This window comes from Macrobrachium nipponense, chromosome 16 (genome assembly GCF_015104395.2).
Source record: "Macrobrachium nipponense isolate FS-2020 chromosome 16, ASM1510439v2, whole genome shotgun sequence".
Taxonomy (NCBI): domain Eukaryota; kingdom Metazoa; phylum Arthropoda; class Malacostraca; order Decapoda; family Palaemonidae; genus Macrobrachium; species Macrobrachium nipponense.
The window spans coordinates 60853708-60874483 of record NC_087209.1 but is presented as its reverse complement, the minus strand read 5'-3'; the positions used below and the strand labels follow the sequence as shown (position 1 = coordinate 60874483).

General features: G+C 35.9%; 1 protein-coding gene across 1 annotated transcript in view; it reads right to left on the bottom strand.

The window, feature by feature from the left end:
* LOC135195449 (trypsin-1-like) overlaps positions 1–20776 on the bottom strand; it is a 277572-nt gene that overhangs the window by 82631 nt on the left and 174165 nt on the right. The gene's annotated exons all lie outside the window — the stretch shown is intronic.

Sequence of the window (20776 nt, the reverse complement as noted above, 5' to 3'; positions counted from 1 at the left end):
GGGGGGGGGGGGGGGGGGGGGGGGGGGGGGGGGGGTGGGGGGGGGGGGGGGGGGTGGGGGGGGGGTGGGGGGGGGGGGGGGGGGGGGGGGGGGGGGGGGGGGGGGGGGGGGGGGGGGGGGGGGGGTGGGGGGGGGGGGGGGTCTGGGGGGGGGGGGGGGGGGGGGGGTTGGGGGGGGGGGGGGGGGGGGGGGGGGGGGGGGGGGGGGAAACAATTTGGGGGGGGGACCTGGGGGGGGGGGGGGGGGGGGGTGGGGGGGGGGGGGGGGGGGGGGGGGGGGGGGGGGGGGGGGGGGGGGGGGGGGGGGGGGGGGGGGGGGGGGGGGGGGAGGGGGGGGGGGGGGGGGGGGGGGGGCGGGGGAGGGGGGGGGGGGGGGGGGGGGGGGGGGGGGGGGGGGGGGGGGGGGGGGGGGGGGGGGGGGGGGGGGGGGGGGGGGGGGGGTGGGGGGGGGGGGGAATGTGTGTGGTGTGTGGTTATGCTATCGGTAGGTTTAAAGTTAAAAATATTTTTTGACCATGTCCCTACTTTAGGAATTGAAATCAGAATTTCAAGATTGCTTTTTTAACATGCTAAAATTTTAAAAATAAAATTGACATATACTGCCTATAGACGTTGCAAAACTGTGGTGACTGCGTTTGTTCTTTTTAACATAACCCTGAACTTTGTTGCTAGGTCTTATTAATTTATCATTTCACTTACTGAATTGTTTAGTCTGAAATATTTCCTTAAATAACAATATGAAAATCGGAGCTCTAAAAAGTCATTGATGGCAATTTCATAAGTGTCAGTTACGTGATATCATGCAATTTGTAAGTAGTGGGGTTAACATCTGTTACTGTCTTTCTACAACGAGGGGTGGGCCTTACATCTGGTGGGATGAAATGAACTATCCTACATTTAATCATTAGGTACAGGGTTGCGGGTCCGAAGTCCTTCGTTACCCATAATACCATTTAACAGTTGCCAACAAAAGAGGCACAGGAATTGCAATAATACAAAATACATACAACTAAAATTAATAGAAAGAAGAGTAACGTAACAGTAATAGACGAAACGATTGTATTTGCATTTCAGGTTTTGTTTTCATTTCAGCCATCCTGAAACTAATAAAATTAAAAAAACAAAAAAATTAAACAATAATTATGGACAAAAAATCTCGTAGAAAAATTCAATAAATAGTTTAGGTTTGGGGGGTAACAGACAATAAACTGAATACCGCGATATGTCATTTTGTACTTATTGCACATACTTGTTACCTCTATTTTGTTGGTACGTTTTATTTTTAGTAGGGTAAACAAGACTTTCGGACCACCCTGTATATTCCCTTCATACGAGATTTTTAATTTTTGCAATGCTAATACGTTTCCATTCCCACCGTAATAACCGCCTGGATTCTTCTCGAAGGCAAACGATTTTGCCAGGGGAATTCCTCGTTTTTTCGAGGCATCAGGTTCAATTGCCAACTGGATAATGAAAAATAGAAATTTGCTTAGAAAATGCTATACTTTTCCCCAATAAACACTCAGTTCATTATTTGACCAAGTATCCCGTTGACTAATTTTTAGTTCGTTTAGTCGGTTTAATCTATTTTTTCACCCAAATAAATTGGCTGGCAATTATTTTAGAACCAAGTTCTTTTCTTTTTTTCAGGACAATAATACAATTTGGGGCAAAAGGGAAATTATCCTTTCGCCCGGAATAAAACTTACGAGGTTTTGTTATTTGACCAAGCTCTCCTGTTCTGAACACTGCTATATTTGCCGGCGAATCCATTTTCACCCGGTAAAATTGTTAGTTATTATTTAGACAAGTCTTTTTTTTTTCTGGAAATAAATATAATCTGGCGGGCTGGGGCAATTCATGGAACTCACAGCAGCTTGTCCATCATTAATCAACGCAAGTCACCCGCTAATAGCGTTTCAATCATGTCATGAAAGAAGCCATCATACCGGATTTAATAATTTGCAAGTGATTGCTGCCACTGGCCACTGAAACCACAAGGCGGGGGCTTCCGAATCCCCCTCCCCCCCATCCCCCCACCCCCCCCCCAAACAAACCACTTTTTTTTTTTTTTTTTTTTTTTAATTTTAATTGTAGCAATATAGAATTTATACGCCGAAGGTCAGGCGCTGGGATCTATGAGGTCATTCATAGGGACGGAAAATCGAGATTAATAGGTTTAAAAAGCAGTTGCACTTTGGAACAATTGTTAAGAGAGGGTGGAGAGTAAGATGGAAAACAAACAAAGAAATGGAAGTGGAGGAGGTAAAAAGGAATGAAAGAAAAAGGTTGAAGCTAGGGGCTGAAGGGACCGCTGCCCCCCTTTAAAAAGTCTTAAATTCAATGCCAAAGATCCTTAAGTTGCCTACCAGTGTAACCGTTGCGTTTGAGGGCCACCTGACTGCATTCCCCCTCCACACCCTCCCCGGTTTTTTTATTTTATTTTTAATTTCCCCTTTTATTTATTTATTTTTTTATGAATTGCTATGGTGGATTGCATCTGTGCACAGCAACCATAAATTACATTCGCTTATTTGTTTAATTATTCAATTTATTTTATTTCAGATTTATTTTTATATATCTATTTTGTTCCATTAATCTATTCCCCAATCGATGGATTGAATCCATTCTAAAAATTCACAAAACCCGAGAAAAGATTTTTTCGTAAACATGAAGTTACTGTTACTGTGGCTTCCTTGAAAACCAATCAAGTTGATCAAAATCCAATTATTGATCATGCAGTCATAATACTGCCATCTGACAAAGGTTCTTGAATAGCCCGTGTCATTTTATGAAGCTAATGTTTGTTTGTATGGTGTTTTTACGTTCCATGGAACCAGTGGTTATTCAGCAACGGGACCAAAGGCCTTACGTGACTTCCGAACCAAGTCAAGAATGAACTTCTATCACCAGAAATACAAATCTCTCACGCCTCAATGGAATGACCGAGAATCGAACTCGCGGCCACCGAGGTAGTAGGCCAGCACCATGAAGCTAATGGCTGCGTCCTAAGTTGTATAATACATTTACGATCAAACGAATCCTTTGTCTACTGGAATATGCGATCGTGCTGTCAAACATATTTGCCACGAATTTTAAGTTAATAACTGTAATATTTAATCTATATTTATTCTATTTCATGTGAAAGGAAGACCAGGCGACAGTGTACTGACACAAGGAGAAATTATTCAACAGGGATATCAAGACTTAAATATCTATATTGTAATTTTTAAGCTAAGTCGATTCTAACAAAAAATCTTTCGGCAATGAGAACGTAAGACTCTGTCAAACTACCCTTCATTTGGGTGTCACAGATGAAAGAATCAATATGATTTTAAAAAACTGGAATACTGTAGGTATTCCAGTGCTTGGACGTGATTCATTAAGCCAGTTCGGTAACGTGAAAACTAAAATTGTGGAAAATTTCTTTCATGTTGTCGTCAAATGGGATTGTATGGCACAAAGACCACGGCGAACAAAGCTCGCTTTGCAAACTGGAAAGTTTCAAAAACAGGGAAATTCTCCGTTCTGTCCCTACAAGTGAATGATTCAATAGTCAATTTCAAAGTCTTTTGTTTGGTATGCAATGAACTTCGATATTTTTTCTGTGAATTTTCTAAGAGTATCCCTCTGCATTGTCTGAAGTTACAGCGACTCTTCATCGCTGATTCATCAAAAAATCATATCCATTTTGAATTTCATATTGCCATTTAAACGATCAAGGAATCTCCGATGAATATCTGAATTTGGTTGTGGAAATGCAGTACTGTCCATGACAATTATTTGAAATAAAAATCTGAGTATTTTATACCTCCTTGGTATTCTTACGAAATTGAGATAAAAACATTTGTTTTATTTTTTCGTCTTATCTGTTAGTTATTTATGAAAAATAAAAAAATATCACTGGCTCCGGGTAACCAGTAAACAAATAGATTTCATTAATTCCAGATGAATGTAATGCCATTTAGTTATATTTTACCATTATCGGTTACTTTACCTAATGTATTCTTTATACTTTCATCTTCTTGTTTTCATCTTTTTATTTCATTTTTTGTCTTTTGTCTGTTCGTCTCTTTGTTTTTTTGTTAGGCCTAAGAACCTCGCCTTTACTATCTTTTTCCAAGCCACTCCACAGACCGTCCACTCCACTCATACTCCCCCTCCCCTAACAACCCATTAGTAATGTCATTATTCCACTCCTAGAATCCTTCCCACTCCTCTCCCTTCCACTCCCAAATTTCCCCCGCATTCCGATCTATCCACAGTCTCCACCCCACTTCCCATCTATTTCACTTTCCATCTCTCCCCCCGACATTCAATTTTCCCCATACTATCGCCAATAGTTGTCTAACCCCTATCTACTCCTCACACTCTCCCCCCCAATGCTAATTACCCCCCTTCTATGATAGCTTCGTCCACTTCTTCCAACTCTCTCTCTCCCAAAATTACCTCTCAACTCTTAATTCCCATATCCCCAAATTCCCCGCACCTCTCCCCATATCTTCTCTACCCCCAACCGTACACCTTTACCCATCTCCCATTTCTCCACCTCCTCCTCTTCCTCATAAATCCCCCCCCCCCCCAACCGTACACCTTTTACCATCTCCCCATTTTCCACCTCCTCCTCTTCCTCATAAATCCCCCCCCACCGCCCCCACGGACCAAGTAGAAGCAGCCACCAGCTGGCTGGGGGCTCCTTTATAGTGAAGCGTCGCCAACGTCATTTGCATGCTATTACATCATTTTAGGGAGTCATATTAGGACGGACCGAGTAATTAAAGTCGGGAGGGAAAGAGCCGGAGGATTTCATACAAAAACTCATTGGCTTTGGAAGCGCCAGATATTACGCCACTAACGCACCCACCTCCCCCCTCCCATGGAACCCCGCGAGCTGCCGAGTGGTTCTCGCGTGGGTGTGTGTGTGTGTGGGTGTGTTGTACGTGCATGTGGTCCGTTCGTCCGTGCGATTGTATTTTTCTTATTAATGAAAGGCTGCTCCCGCTGCGAAAGTGTGAGTATATGTAGTACATATATGCATTCATACATACAAACTCACACACACACATTCCAAAGCAGCCCCTCCGGGGCAGAAATGAAAAGGAAAATAAATGAAATTTCTGGAGACACTAGGTGAGTACATATATATATATATATATATATATATATATATATATATATATATATATATATATATATATATATATATATTTATATATATATATACATATATATATATAAATATGTGTGTGTATGTATATAACATATGGTATAAATGTTCTGTTACAACAGAATTCTATTTGACAAAAAGGGCTCCTTATATTAGGTCTGTATGGTATAATATATATTATAATATATATATATATATATATATATTATATAACTCTATATAATAAAAGGATCCCTTCTATCAGATGGAATTCTGTTGCAACAAAACAATTGTACCATAGTATATATATATATATTATATTATATATATAATATTATTATATATAATATATATATTATTATATAATATATATATTATTATATTTTTATATGTACTCACCTAGTGTCTCCACAAATTGCATTTATTTTCCTTTTTATTTTCCTTTTCATTTCTGCCCCGGAGAGGCTGTGCTGGAATGTTTCCGAGGCCCGGGAGAATGTTTTATTTTTTTTTACCCCGTCAGTTTTCATTTGGCCTTTCAGGTATCCTTCAATCTTTCGTTCAAATATGTCGCTGGGAACTTTTTTTTTTTCCCCATCGCGGTATTTGCGACGTCATTGACTTTTATACACTTCTTTTTAGTAGAAAATCAAATAAATTATGCTTGATATCTGTGAACTTCATCCTGATTAGCTGGAGCTCAGAATGGAATAAATTGATTTTCAATAGCAATATTAGGATGAGAATGCTAGACCCATCCCTTTCCAACGCAGGCTACAATTGCGATCCCCCAACGGTCACTATAGTAGATTCATATCAGCCGTGCATCTGATGTCTACGCCAGTCCTTAAGACGCTCCACATTGGGTGTTGATAAGCCAATCACAGGGCAAGAAACCCCCAGTCTCTCTCTCGAGAGTCCACATAGGCAGGATGTATGTTTCACCTCTCTCAGGGATGCTTTTGAAAGACGCATCCCTCACGAGAGATGGAACATACATCCTGCTTGTGTGAACTCTCAAGAGACTGAAAAGCATCCCTCAGGAGAGGTGGAACATACATCCTGCCTATGTGAACTCTCGAGAGAGACTGAAGAGCTTCCAGCCCTGCGATTGGCTTATCAATAACCAATCAGGTGCGTCGTGAGGGACTGGCCTAGAATCAGATGCACAATTGATGTGAATCTACTATAACTACCGGGCACACAATTAAAGGCGTCTTTCAACAAAGGCACGATGGAATTTCCCCCTCCGTGGGATTGAACTCTTGTTTCTTGCTCGGTGAGGCTAAGTTGGGTACTCAAGCCCCAGTGATTAAGAGATGTCTGCTCACAAACAAGAGACCACAGGTTCGATTCCCAGCAGGGCCAGGATGCTTAAGCATGGTCAGGGTTTCTCTTTCAATCTCACTGCGTCGTCACTGACTACCAAAAGCAGTGGACTGTGGAACTGAAGGTCAGTCGATCAGCGAGCGTCACAACCAGGTAGCAGAAGGGGATGAGTCCAGCAACCTCGCCCCCCAACAACTAGCTGATAAGGAAAAAGCAAACACCATTTAGAGCCATTTCCTCTATGGTTAATATATATATATATATATGTATATATATATATTATATAATATAATATATTATATATATATATATGTGGTTGTGTGTATGTGTATGTGTGTATTATATATAATATATAAATATATATATATATATATATATATATATATATATATAGAATATATAATATATGTGTGTGGTGTGTGTTAAATAAATATATATATATAATATATATATATATATATATATATATATATATATATATAAATATAACTGAATCACGAAAGTTTGGAACGTGATAAATCCACAAATAAAAGTATAAGCCACGAGGGAAAATAAACAACGGAGTTTCCGCAAGATCTTTCGACGTTCAACGTCCTTTACTTATCTAAGCAAAGGACTTTGAACGCCGAAAGATCTTGCGGAAACTCCGTTGATTATTTTCCCTCGTGGCTTATACCTTTATACCTGTGACTGTCATCGCTTGTGCTTCGCCTATAAATGATACTTTTTTTTTTTAGAGAGAGAGAGAGATCGTAAGCTTCGTAACGTCCATCCATTCAAAATGTTATCGTTGAGATCCAAAGGAAGAAGAAGAAGAAAAAAAAGACTTTACTGGTTAAAAGCTGATAGCTTTGCGCTTTAGTTACCTACTGGTGAGGCCCTGTTTTTGTTTTTGTAGTCATCCGGATAGTTTTTTTTTTTTTTTAAACATCGCACGTTCCTGATAAAAGAAAACCTCAACACCCTTTTATACAGTCTATGCGTGAAGTCACTATACTGATTTTAGTACTTGGTTGCTATTCGACTGTTGTGGCTCGCTAAAAACAGAGGTATAACGTATGCGTCAGACTATCCTTGTAAAATAAAAATAAAAAACTCAACACCTTCTTTTACAGTCTATACTCAAAGTCACTCATTGAATTAAATACTTGGTTGCTGGTCGATTGTTGTGTCTCGCAGAAAAAAAAATCTGTTTTGATTAGCGAGAAAAAATGATCTGAAGTAATTTACAAACGACTGAAAATATTCTAACTGAATAATTAAAGGAAACTGTTACTTACGTTTCCAACCCACACATTGTTATTCATGCTTACTTCTGCTGGATATTTAAGCAGAGGAAAATTAAAACGATATTAATCAAGACCTGTTTTTCTGTCATTCACTATAATTACTTTGGTCGCAGTTTGTGGAGCTGCTGTACATTATAATGACGACAATGACACTGTCGCCTGCAATAATAAATATACTGTCACGATCTTAATGTGATGGAAGACGAACTGACATTCTGAGTCGTCGAAATAAATATTTGAATCCTATGAATAAGAGACAATCCTCTTTTATTGAATCCAATGAAAAAGAAAAAAACCTCTTTTAGTGATGGTACGAATATAACAGACAGACAAGCCTCTTTTATTAACGCTACAAAAAAAAAAAAAAAAAAAAAAAAGACAAACGTCTTTTATTGATGCTACGAAATCGGGAAAAACCTCTTGTATTGAAACTAGGAATAAGAAACAAACCTCAATTACTGACAAGATGAATAAGAGACAAACCTCTTTTATCGATGAGATGAATAAGAGACAAACCTCTATTGTTGATGCTACGAATAAGAGACAAACCTCTTTAATTGATGGGATAAGAGACAAACCTCTTTAATTGATGGGATAAGAGACAAACCACTTTTATTGATGCGACGAATAAGAGACAAACCTCTTTTATTGATACTACGAATAATAGACATATCTTTTATGGATGCTACGAATAAGAGACAAACCTCTTTTATTGATGAGATGAATAAGGGACAACCCTCTTTTATTGATGCTATGAATAAGAGACAAACCTCTTTTATTGATGCAACGAACAAGAGACAAAACTCTTTTATTGATGCTACGGATAAGAGACAAACCTCTTTTATTAATGAGATGAATACGAAACAAACCTCTTTTATTGATGCTACGAATATGATACAAAACTTTTATTGATGCTACGAATAAGAGTCAAACCTCTTTTATTTATGCGACGAACAGGAGACAAAAATCTTTTATTGATGCTACGAATAAGAGACAAATCTCTTTTATTGATGCTACGAATAACAGACAAACCTCTTTTATTGATGCTACGAATAAGAGAACAAACCTCTTTTATTGATGCTTTGAATAGTAGACAAACCTCTTTTATTGATTCTGCGAACAAGAGACAAACCTCTTTTAAAGATGCTACAAATAAAAGACAAACCTCTTTTATTGATGCTACGAATAAGAGACAAACCTCTTTTATTGATGCTACGAATAAGAGACAAACCTCTTTTATTGATGCTACGAATAAGAGACAAACCTGTTTTATTGATGCTAGGAATAAGAGACAAACCTCATTTATTGATGAGATAAGAGACAAACTTCTTTTATTGATGCTACGAATAAGAGACAAACCTCTTGATATGCTACGATAAGAGAAAACTCATTTATTGATGAGATAAGAGACAAACCTCTTTTATTGATGAATTACGAAAAATAAGGAGAACAAAACCTCTTTTATTGATGCTACGAATAAGAGACAAACCTCTTTTATTGATGCTACGAATAAGAGACAATCCTCTTTTATTGATGCTACGAATAAGCGACAAACCTCTTTTATTGATGCTACGAATAAGAGACAAACCTCTTTTATTGATGCTACGAATAAGAGACAAACCTCTTTTATTGAAGCTACGAATAAGAGACAAACCTCTTTTATTGATGAGATAAGAGACAAATCTCTTTTATTGATGAGATAAGAGACAAACCTCTTTTATTGATGCTACGAATAAGACAAACCTCTTTTATTGATGATATAAAAGAAAAACCTCTTATTGATGCTACGAATAAGAGACGAATCTCTTTTAACTTTTGTTTTTTTTTTTTTTTTGTTTTTTTGCAATATGACGAACTAAATTTGATGCTTAACGCAATAAGAGACAAACCCTATTTTATTTGATGCCTACGAAAAGAGAACAAACCTGTTTTTTATTGATGCTATGAATAAGCAGGAACCAAACCTCTTTTTTGATTGAGAGATTGAGCACAGCCCTCTTTTATTGATGCTAGCGAACTAAGAGACAAACCTATTTTATTGATGCTACGAATAAGAGACACACCTCTTTTATTGATTCTGCGAACAAGAGACAAACCTCTTTTATTGAAGCTACAAATAAAAGACAAATCTCTTTTATTGATGAGATAAGAGACAAACCTCTTTTATTGATGCTACGAATAAGACAAACCTCTTTTATTGATGATATAAAAGAAAACCTCTTATTGATCCTATGAATAAGAGACAAAACTCTTTTATTGATGCTACGAATCAAAGAAAAACCGCTTTTATTGATGATAGAATCCAAAGACCAAACCTTTCTTTTAATTGTGATACGAATAAAGACAAATCTCTTTTATTGATGAGATAAGAGACACCTCTTTGATTACTACGAATAAGACAAACCTCTTTTATGATGATAAAAAGAAAACCTCTTATTGATGCTATGAATAAGAGACAAACCTCTTTTATTGATGCTACGAATCAAAGAAAAACCTCTTTTATTGATGCTACGAATCAAAGACAAACCTCTTTTATTGATGATACGAATAAGAGACAAACCTCTTTTATTGATGATACGAATAAGAGACAATCCTCTTTTATTGTTGCTACGAATAAGTGATAAACCTATTTTATTGATGCTACGAATAAAAGACAAACCTCATTTACTGATAAGATGAATGAGACAAACTCTTTTATTGATGAGATGAATAAGAGACAAACATCCTTTATTGATGCTACGAATAAGAGACAAACCTCTTTTATTGATGCTACGAATAAAAGAGAAACCTCTTTTATTGATGCTACGAATAAGATACAAACCTCTTTTATTGATGCTTTGAATAAGAGACAAACCTCTTTTATTGATGCTACGAATATGAGACAAACCTCTTTTATTGATGCTACTAATAAGAGACAAACTTCTTTTATCAATGCTACAAATAAGAGACAAACCTATTTTATTGATGCTACTCATAAGAGAAAAACTTCTTTTATTGATGCTACAAATAAGAGACAAACCTATTTTATTGATGCTATGAAAAAGACACAAACCTCTTTTATTGATACTACAAATAAGAGACAAACGTCTTTTATTAATCCTACGAATAAGAGACAAACCTCTTTTATTGATGCTTTGAAAAAGACACAAACCTCTTTTATTGATGCTACGAATAAGAGACAAACTTTTTTTTACTGATACTACGAATAAAAGACGAACCTTTTTTATTGATGCTACGAATAAGACACAAACCTCTTTAACAGGTGCTACAAGTAAAAGACAAACCTCTTTTATTGATGCTTTGAATAAGAGACAAACCTCTTTTATTGATACTTTGAATAAGAGAAAAACCTCTTTTATTGATGCTAGGAATAAAAGACAAACCTCTTTTAGTGATGCTTTGAATAAGAGACAAACCTCTTTTATTGATGCTTTGAATAGGAGAAGAACCTCTTTTATTGATACTTTGAATACGAGACAAACCTCTTTTATTGATGCTACGAATAAGAGACAAACCTCTTTTATTGATGCTACGAATAAGAGACAAACCTCATTTATTGATGCTTTGAATAAGAGACAACCCTCTTTTATTGATTCTTTGAATAAGAAATGAACCTCTTTTATTGATTCTTTGAATAAGAGACAAACCTCTTTTATTGATGCTATGAATAAGAGACAAACCTCTTTTATTGATGCCTTGAATAAGAGACAAACCTCTTTTATTGATGCTAGTAATAAGAGACAACCCTCTTTTATTGATGCTAGCAATAAGAGACAAACCTCTTTTATTGATGCTATGAATAAGAGACAAACCTCTTTTATTGATGCTAGTAATAAGAGACAAACCTATTTTATTGATGCTATGAATAAGAGACAAACCTCTTTTATTGATGAGATAAAAGACAAACCTCTTTTATTGATGCTACGAATAAGAGACAAACCTCTTTTATTGATGCTACAAATATGAGACAAACCTCTTTTATTGATGCTTTGAATATGAGAAAAACCTCTTTTATTGATGCTACGAATAAGAGACAAACCTCTTTTATTGATGCTACAAGTAAAAGACAACCTCTTTTATTGATGCTTTGAATAAGAGGCAAACCTCTTTTATTGATGCTACGAATAAGAGACAAACCTCTTTTTTTATTATGCTTTGAATAAAAGACAAACCTCTTTTATTGATGCTACTAATAAGAGACAAACTTCTTTTATCAATGCTACAAATAAGAGACAAACCTATTTTATTGATGCTACTAATAAGAGACAAACTTCTTTTATTGATGCTACAAATAAGAGACAAACCTATTTTATTGATGCTATGAAAAAGACACAAACCTCTTTTATTGATACTACGAATAAGAGACAAACGTCTTTTATTAATGCTACGAATAAGAGACAAACCTCTTTTATTGGTGCTCTGAAAAAGAGACAAACCTCTTTTATTGATGCTACGAATAAGAGACAAACCTTTTTTATTGATGCTACGAATAAGACACAAACCTCTTTAATTGATGCTAAAGTAAAAGACAAACCTCTTTCATTGATGTTTTGAATAAGAGACAAACCGCTTTTATTGATACTTTGAATAAAAGAAAAATCTCTTTTATTGATGGTATGAAAAAGACACAAACCTCTTTTATTGATACTACGAATAAGAGACAAACGTCTTTTATTAATGCTAAGAATAAGAGACAAACCTATTTTATTGATGATTTGAAAAAGAGACAAACCTCTTTTATTGATGCTACGAATAAGAGACAAACCTTTTTTTATTGATACTTTGAATAAGAGAAAAACCTCTTTTATTGATGCTAGGAATAAAAGACAAACCTCTTTTAGTGATGCTTTGAATAAGACACAAACCTCTTTTATTGATGCTTTGAATAAGTAAAACCTCTTTTATTGATGAGACCAATAAGACAAACCTCTTTTATTGATGCTACGAAATAGAGACAAACCTCTTTTATTGATGCTACAAGTAAAAGACAAACCTCTTTTATTGATGCTACGAATAAGAGACAAACCTCTTTTATTGATGCTACGAATAAGATACAAACCTCTTTTTTATTATGCTTTGAATAAAAGACAAACCTCTTTTATTGATGCTTTGAATAAGAGACAAACCTCTTTTATTGATGCTACGAATATGAGACAAACCACTTTTATTGATGCTTTGAATAAGAGACAAACCTCTATTATTGATGCTACGAATAAGAGACAAACTTCTTTCATAAATGCTGGCAATGAGACATACCTCTTTTATTGATGCTTTGAATAAGAGACAATCCTCTTTTATTGATGCTAAGAATAAGAGAAAAACCTCTTTTATTGATACTACGAATAAGAGAAAAACCTCTTTTATTGATGCTACGAATAAGAGACAAACCTCTATTATTGATGCTACGCATAAGAGACAAACCTCTTTTTATTGATGCTAAAAATATGAGACAAACCTCTTTTACTGATGCTACGAATAAGAGACAAACCTCTTTTACTGATGCTTTGAATTAGAGACAAACATCTTTTATTGATGCTACGAATATATGACAAACCTCTTTTATTGATGCGACGAATAAGAGACAAACCTCTTTTATTGATGCGGCGAATAAGAGACAAACCTCTTTTATTGATGCTAGCAATAAGAGACAAACCTCTTTTATTGATGCTAGTAATAAGAGACAAAAAACTTTTATTGATGCTTTGAATAAAAGACAATCCTCTTTTATTGATGCTACGAACAAGAGACAAACCTCCTTTATTGATGCTAGTAATAAGAGACAAAAAACTTTTATTGATGCTTTGAATAAGAGACAAACCTCTTTTATTGATTCTACGAATATGAGACAAACCTCTTTTATTGATGCTACGAATATGAGAGAAACCTCTTTTATTGATGCTAGTAATAAGAGAGAAACCTCTTTTATTGATGCTAGCAATAAGAGACAAACCTATTTTATTGATGCTAGTAATGAGACAAAAAAACTTTTATTGATGCTTTGAATAAGAGACAAGCCTCTTTTATTGATGCTACGAATATGAGACAAACCTCTTTTATTGATGCTAGTAATAAGAGACAAAAAAACTTTTATTGATGCTTTGAATAAGAGACAAGAGTCTTTTACTGATGCTACGAATAAGAGACAAACCTCTTTTATTGATGCTAGTAATAAGAGACAAACCTCTTTTATTGATGCTACGAATAAGAGACAAACCTCTTTTATTGATGCTACGAATAAGAGACAAACCTCTTTTATTGATGCTAGTAATAAGAGAGAAACCTTTTATTGATGCTTTGAATAAAAGACAAACCTCTTTTATTGATGCTTTGAATAAGAGACAAACCTCTTTTATTGATGCTACGAATATGAGACAAACCTCTTTTATTGATGCTACGAATATGAGACAAACCACTTTTATTGATGCTTTGAATAAGATTCAACCCTCTTTTATTGATGCTAGCAATAAAAGACAAAATCTCTTTTATTGATGCTACGAATAAGAGACAAACCTCTTTTATTGATGCTCTGAATAAGAGACAAACCTCTTTTATTGATGCTCTCAATAAGTCACAAACCTCTTTTATTGCACAAACTCTTTTATGACTGCTACGAGGAAGAGACAAAACCCTTCTTTATTTGAATGCCTCTTTTGATAGTAAACCCACTCCTCTTTTATGATGCTCTGATAAGAGACAAACTCTTTTATTGATGCTCTAAACGATCAGATTGACAAAACCTCTTTTATTGATGCTACGAATAAGAGACAAACCTCTTTTATTGATGCTACGAATAAGAGACAAACCTCTTTTACTGATGCTTTGAATAAGAGACAAACCTCTTTTATTGATGCTACGAAATAAGAGACAAGCCTCTTTTATTGATGCTAGTAATAAGAAACAAACCTCTTTTATTGATGCTACGAATAAGAGACAAACCTCTTTTATTGATGCTAGTAATAAGAGACAAACATCTGTTATTGATCATACGAATATGAGACAAACCTCTTTTATTGATGCTAGCAATAAGAGACAAACCTCTTTTATTGATGCTAGTAATAAGAGACAAACCTCTTTTATTGATGCTACGAATAAGAGATAACCCTTTTTTATTGATGCTAGTAATAAGAGACAAACCTTTTATTGATGCTTTGAATAAGAGACAAACCTCTTTTATTGATGCTAGTAATAAGAGACAAACCTTTTATTGATGCTTTGAATAAGACACAAACCTCTTTTATTGATGCTAGTAATAAGAGACAAACCACTTTTATTGATGCTACGAATAAGAGATAACCCTCTTTTATTGATGCTGGTAATAAGAGACAAACTTTTTATTGATGCTTTGAATAAGAGACAAACCTCTTTTATTGATGCTACGAAATAAGAGACCAAACCCTCTTTTATTGATGCTTTAATAAGTTTTATAACAAGACCAAACCTTTTATTGGTGCTTTTGAATAAGAGACAACCTCTTTTATTGATGCTTTGAATAAGAGACAAACCATCTTTTATTGATGCTTTGAATAAGAGACAAACCTCTTTTATTGATGCTTTGAATAAGAGACAAACATCTTTTATTGATGCTTTGAATAAGAGACAAACCTCTTTTATTGATGCTTTTGAACTAAGAATGAGACAAACACTTTTATTGATGCTACTGCTACGAATAAGAGACAAACCTATTTTACTGATGCTTTGAATAAGAGACAAACCTATTTATTGATGCTAAGCAAAAGAGGACAAACCTCTTTAATTTATGCTTTGATTAAGAGACAAACCTCTTTTATTGATGCTAGCAATAAGAGACAAACCTCTTTAATTTATGCTTTGATTAAGAGACAAACCTCTTTTATTGATGCTAGCAATAAGAGACAAACCTCTTTAATTTATGCTTTGATTAAGAAGAAACCAAACCTCCTTTTATTGATGTCTTTAATATGCTTTGATAAGAGACAAACCTCTTTTATTGATGCTAGCAATAAGAGACAAACCTCTTTAATTGATGCTACGAACAAGAGACAAACCTCTTTTATCGCTATCCACAGTATATATCTCTCTAAGATGTTTCATACATAGACTGCCTGTAAGCTATTTATTAGTTTACTCTGTTTGTCCGTAACAATATAGCTACACTGTTTACACTGGACGGGGCCCCGTGTTTGCTAAACACTAACACACCATTCCATGACTCTTCTAGCCTTTTCTTATTTTTCCGTCTCTACCCAAAATGTCGAACTCTTTCTGCGTCTTCCTTCTTCCTTTTTTTCCCATTCGGACTTGACACGGGATTATGCACTGTTTCATTTCACATCGGCCTCAAAATATATATATAAGTAAATAAATAAAACAAAAAAAGGAAATTCGCTTGCTAGAGAGTGTTCGTTAGCGTCACCCTCCTCCAGAGTACCGCTTTTATCCAACGGTGTGTGTGGGTGTATGTGTGTGTGTGTTTATGGAAGAAGGGGAGGGGGGAAGGGGGCGACTGGCGTATTATAAAGCATTGTCCCTCGAAATCGTCCCGACTGGAAGTAATAAACGGATGAATAAATAACCGGTCCGTTCAGTGAGCGGCGAGCATAATTTTTCAGTTTATTATTGGGCCATTTCGTAATACGAGACTATTTTTCTCGATTTGTAGAACCCGTAAAATATATATATACATATTATAGTATATATGCTGCAACGTATCCAAGCCCTCGCCCCTCCCCCAACAAAATAACCCAACGTAAAACTCTCCCCCTCCCCTCCTTTAAAAAGGGGGTAAAGTCCCCTACCACCTTTAAAAAAAAAAAAAAAAAAGAGGAAAGGTCATTTGTTGGTTTGGAAGGCCATATCCCACCCGGGCTGCATTTATTAACATACAACAAAATGCTCACTAAAAGGCTGGACATGCTTACGGTCATTATTGGGCCGAAAAATGCAGTAAATAAACGGCGCGTTGGAACGAGAGCGAATTTGGGGCCATTCGTCGTTGTTGCCGGGAAAGAAACGGTGGGTGGGGATATATTATATGGCTTTTAACAAGGGGGAGGGGCAGACGGGGGGCGGGGGGCGGGGAAGCGCGGGGTCAGAGAGACACAGACAGACAGACTTACGGGTATAGTAGGAGAAAGTTAGAGGAGACATAGAGAGGATAGAGAGAGAGAGAGAGGAGAGAGAGAGGAGGAGAGAGAGAGAGAGAGAGAGAGTGAGAGAGAGAGAGAAAGCTTCTACCGGAAGAAGTTTTGATTTGTTAATTAAATAGACAACTGAAAATTACATAGGCTAATATATATAATATATATATATACATACTATATATATATCATATATATATATATATATATATATATATATATATGTTTGTGTGTGTGTGTGTGTATGTATATAATATATATATATATATATATATATATATTATCTATATATATATTATAATAGAATATGTGTATGTGTGTGCGTGTTTAAGTGCAAAGCGAGAGAGAGAGAGAGAGAGAGCTTTTTCCGGAAGAAGTTTTGATTTGTTAATTAAATAGACAAACTGAAAATTACATAGGCTAATATATATATATATATATATATATATATATATATATATCTATATAATTATATATATATACTATATATATGTTATTATATATACTTATAGATAATATATATATAAGATATATACTATAATATATATATAAATATATATATATATATATAGTGTGATATATGTTGTGTGTGTGTGTGTGATAATATGTATGTGCGTGCGTGTTTAAGTGCAAAGCGAGAGGAGAGAGAGAGAGAGAGAGAGAGATATTACTTCTCTTTCTCATTTCAGCATCATTCTCTCATTCCCCTCTCCAATAAACTGGTTCTATTCTGTCCCTCCAGAGATATAGAGAAACTAACGAACTGAGCAAAGAAGTTCTTATAATATGTACTAACCGAACCAACATCAGTTGTCGGATTACCAGGTACATAACTCTCGGTTCGGGTCAACAGAAGCAGAGTGGTGTCTAACATTGTGGGCTACAGCGTTCAGGCTTGCCCAGGAATCGAACCCTGGATCTTTCTCTGTTGATATTACAGTTCTGACACACACACACACAGATATATATATATTATATATATATATATATATATATATATATATATATATATATATATATATAGGCAAAATCCAAAAAGGAAAGAGAAACGATGAAGCTCTGCAAGGCCTTTCGACTTCTTGTCCTTCACTTAGAAGTAAGTAAAGGACAAGAAGTCGAAAGGCCTGGCAGAACTCGATTGTTCCCTTCCCTCGTGGTTTTTATCCTTATCAAAATGTATATTTACGTGATTCAGTTATATAATACAATATATATATATATATATATATATATATATATATATATATATATATATATATATATATATATAGTACAAACATACACACTGCTGGAAGGATACCGCTTTCCGGTATCCCAGGAAGTATTTTGGAGTGCGGCTGCAGGCCAAACGCCCTGAAATTTACAAGAAACATTCACACAGCGAAGCGAAATCCCTCTTTACACGAAATATTTCATAAAACTTATGAAGACCTATCCAAAGGGAGTAACCGAATTCCCTCAGAAATATATCATATCCTGTTTACATTCTATCCCGTCAAATCGCATCAGTTAAATAAGCGAATACGTATATAAATCTCGATTGTCCCGGTCTAATTTAAATATAAACGTTTCTTTGGTCGCGGTAAGCTGTCATAATATTCGCGTCACACATCACGGCAGCCACATTAACGCTTGCACCAACGTTGTAAGCGCCCTGGATAAACAAGGCTTATGTTGGGTAAAAGATTATCAACACTAACAACATCCGCCCTCAAAAAAAAAAAAAAAAAAAAAAAACACGAATAGGATATTAGGAATATAGAATTTAGGCCAAAAGGCCAAACGCTGGGACCTATGAGGTCATTCAGCGCTGAACTGGAAATTGACAGTAAGGGCGTTACAAACAGGAAAACCTCGCAGTTGCACTATGAATGAATTGTTGGAGAGGGTGGAAAGTCAAATGAAAGAATGGGAATATGAATGGAGTTAGTGTAAAAGGAATGAGAGGGGTTGCAGCAAGGGGGCCGAAGGGACGCCGCAAAGAACCTCAAGTAATACCTACAGTGAACCACGTGAGGAACACTGACGGTACTACCCGGCTACGGGTATCAATAATTTTGTTTCATTTGCAACTTAACAGAGAAAGGGCTTCTGTTTTATCGACCGTAATCACAGTGAATCATAATGTCATTAAAAATAAAAAGAACCCAAATATCACTATTTTCCTATATACTTCTAGAGAAGAGTAAGTGAAACGTATTTTGCGAACAGTCGAAAACATTAATGACAGATACCTCGAACCGAAATAACAGAATTTTAATAAAGGCACTCACGTTTATATATATATATATATATATATATATATATATATATATATATATATATATATATATATATATATAAAACACACACACACTGAAAATGGTCATTTGCGACCAAGTTTAATGGCTCCGAAGCTCGACTTTGTCTTTGATGTTATTGAAATTAGACTTTCTTTATTCTTTGTGTTTTTTTTTTTTAATTCAGGTCGTTAGATTGCCTGTTCCTATAAAATAATATATATATATATATATATATATATATATATATATATATATATATATATATATATATATATATATATATATAATAATATATATATGTGTGTGTGTGTATATATATATATATTTAACCGAAGTTTCCTTGAAATACTATTTCAACAATTAAGTAGGCTATACGGTAAACAACACTGAGGGGGTTCCATTGTTATTAACAGATATACCAGTCACGGATCAAAACGAGAGCTCAAAAGCCTCCCCCCTCTTTGAGAGATATACTTCGGTGGCGTGTTTATCATTTGTTTACTTTGAAGGGGCTCCCCCTTTGACGTAGCATTTTCTACGCATGTGTGATTGTGCGTACGACGAGTGTGTAGGAGAGAGAGAGAGAGAGAGAGAGATGAGGAGACGATTTGAGATGACGTTTATGATTGAGAAAAAATACGTTATATGAACTGCTTTTCACAACAGAGGAGAGAGAGAGAGAGAGAGAGAGAGAGAGAGAGAGAGAGAGAGAGAGAGAGAGAAATGGGGGCTGGTTTACAAAAATATATCAGTTCTTAGTTGACCTGCTTTTCACAAGAGAGAGAGAGAGAGAGAGAGAGAGAGAGAGAGAGAGAGAGAGAGGGGGTGAGAGAAGGGAGAGAGAGAGAGAGAGAGAGCAGTATTCTCCCTCGACAACTGGCCTAATTTCCAACATTAGGGTTCACTGACCTGGACTAATAATTTCTTTGTCATCCGTGGCCGGCGCATTGTCAATGCAAAATGTTTTTGCAAATGCTGCATTTTATTTCTCTGGCTTCAACAGGCGTAACTCATTAAGGTGGTTCCATTTAAAAAACAAATTAAACATGATCTCTGTATTAGTTATTGTACGTATTATGTTGGATTGTTATGGCAAGCCTTCTATTTCCTGTATTTTCTCCTTACTCTGGGAGTAAGCTGCAAGCTATTTTGTTTTTGTCCTTATTGGTGGAGGGTTAGGAAAGATTATGTATGAGCCTGAAAAGGTCTGCAAATAGTTACCTATTAGAATAAAAATGTAAAGAACAAACAATGTGCATCTTGAGCAGTAGAAGAAAATTATTTCTAATAAAACATAACGTATCTATGTTAATTTTCGTTGGTGAAACAACGCTCTATTTGACAGTAGAACTCTAAGTAATGCCTACAGTGAACCGCGTGAGGTACACAGACGGAACTAACACCCCGCCCCCTTACTCTTTATAATCCCTATACCCATTTATTTTCTCCAAAATTGTATCTTTTATTCCATTTTAAAGTAGGCCCCGCGCACCAATAAAGGCCAGGTGTCATTTTATTTCGTCTCTCAGGTAATCATTTTCAACTGCTACATCATCACCACTGGGCGCTTCTCATCTCTCTCGGCTCATCACATTTTCATGAGGTTGCTGGTCTG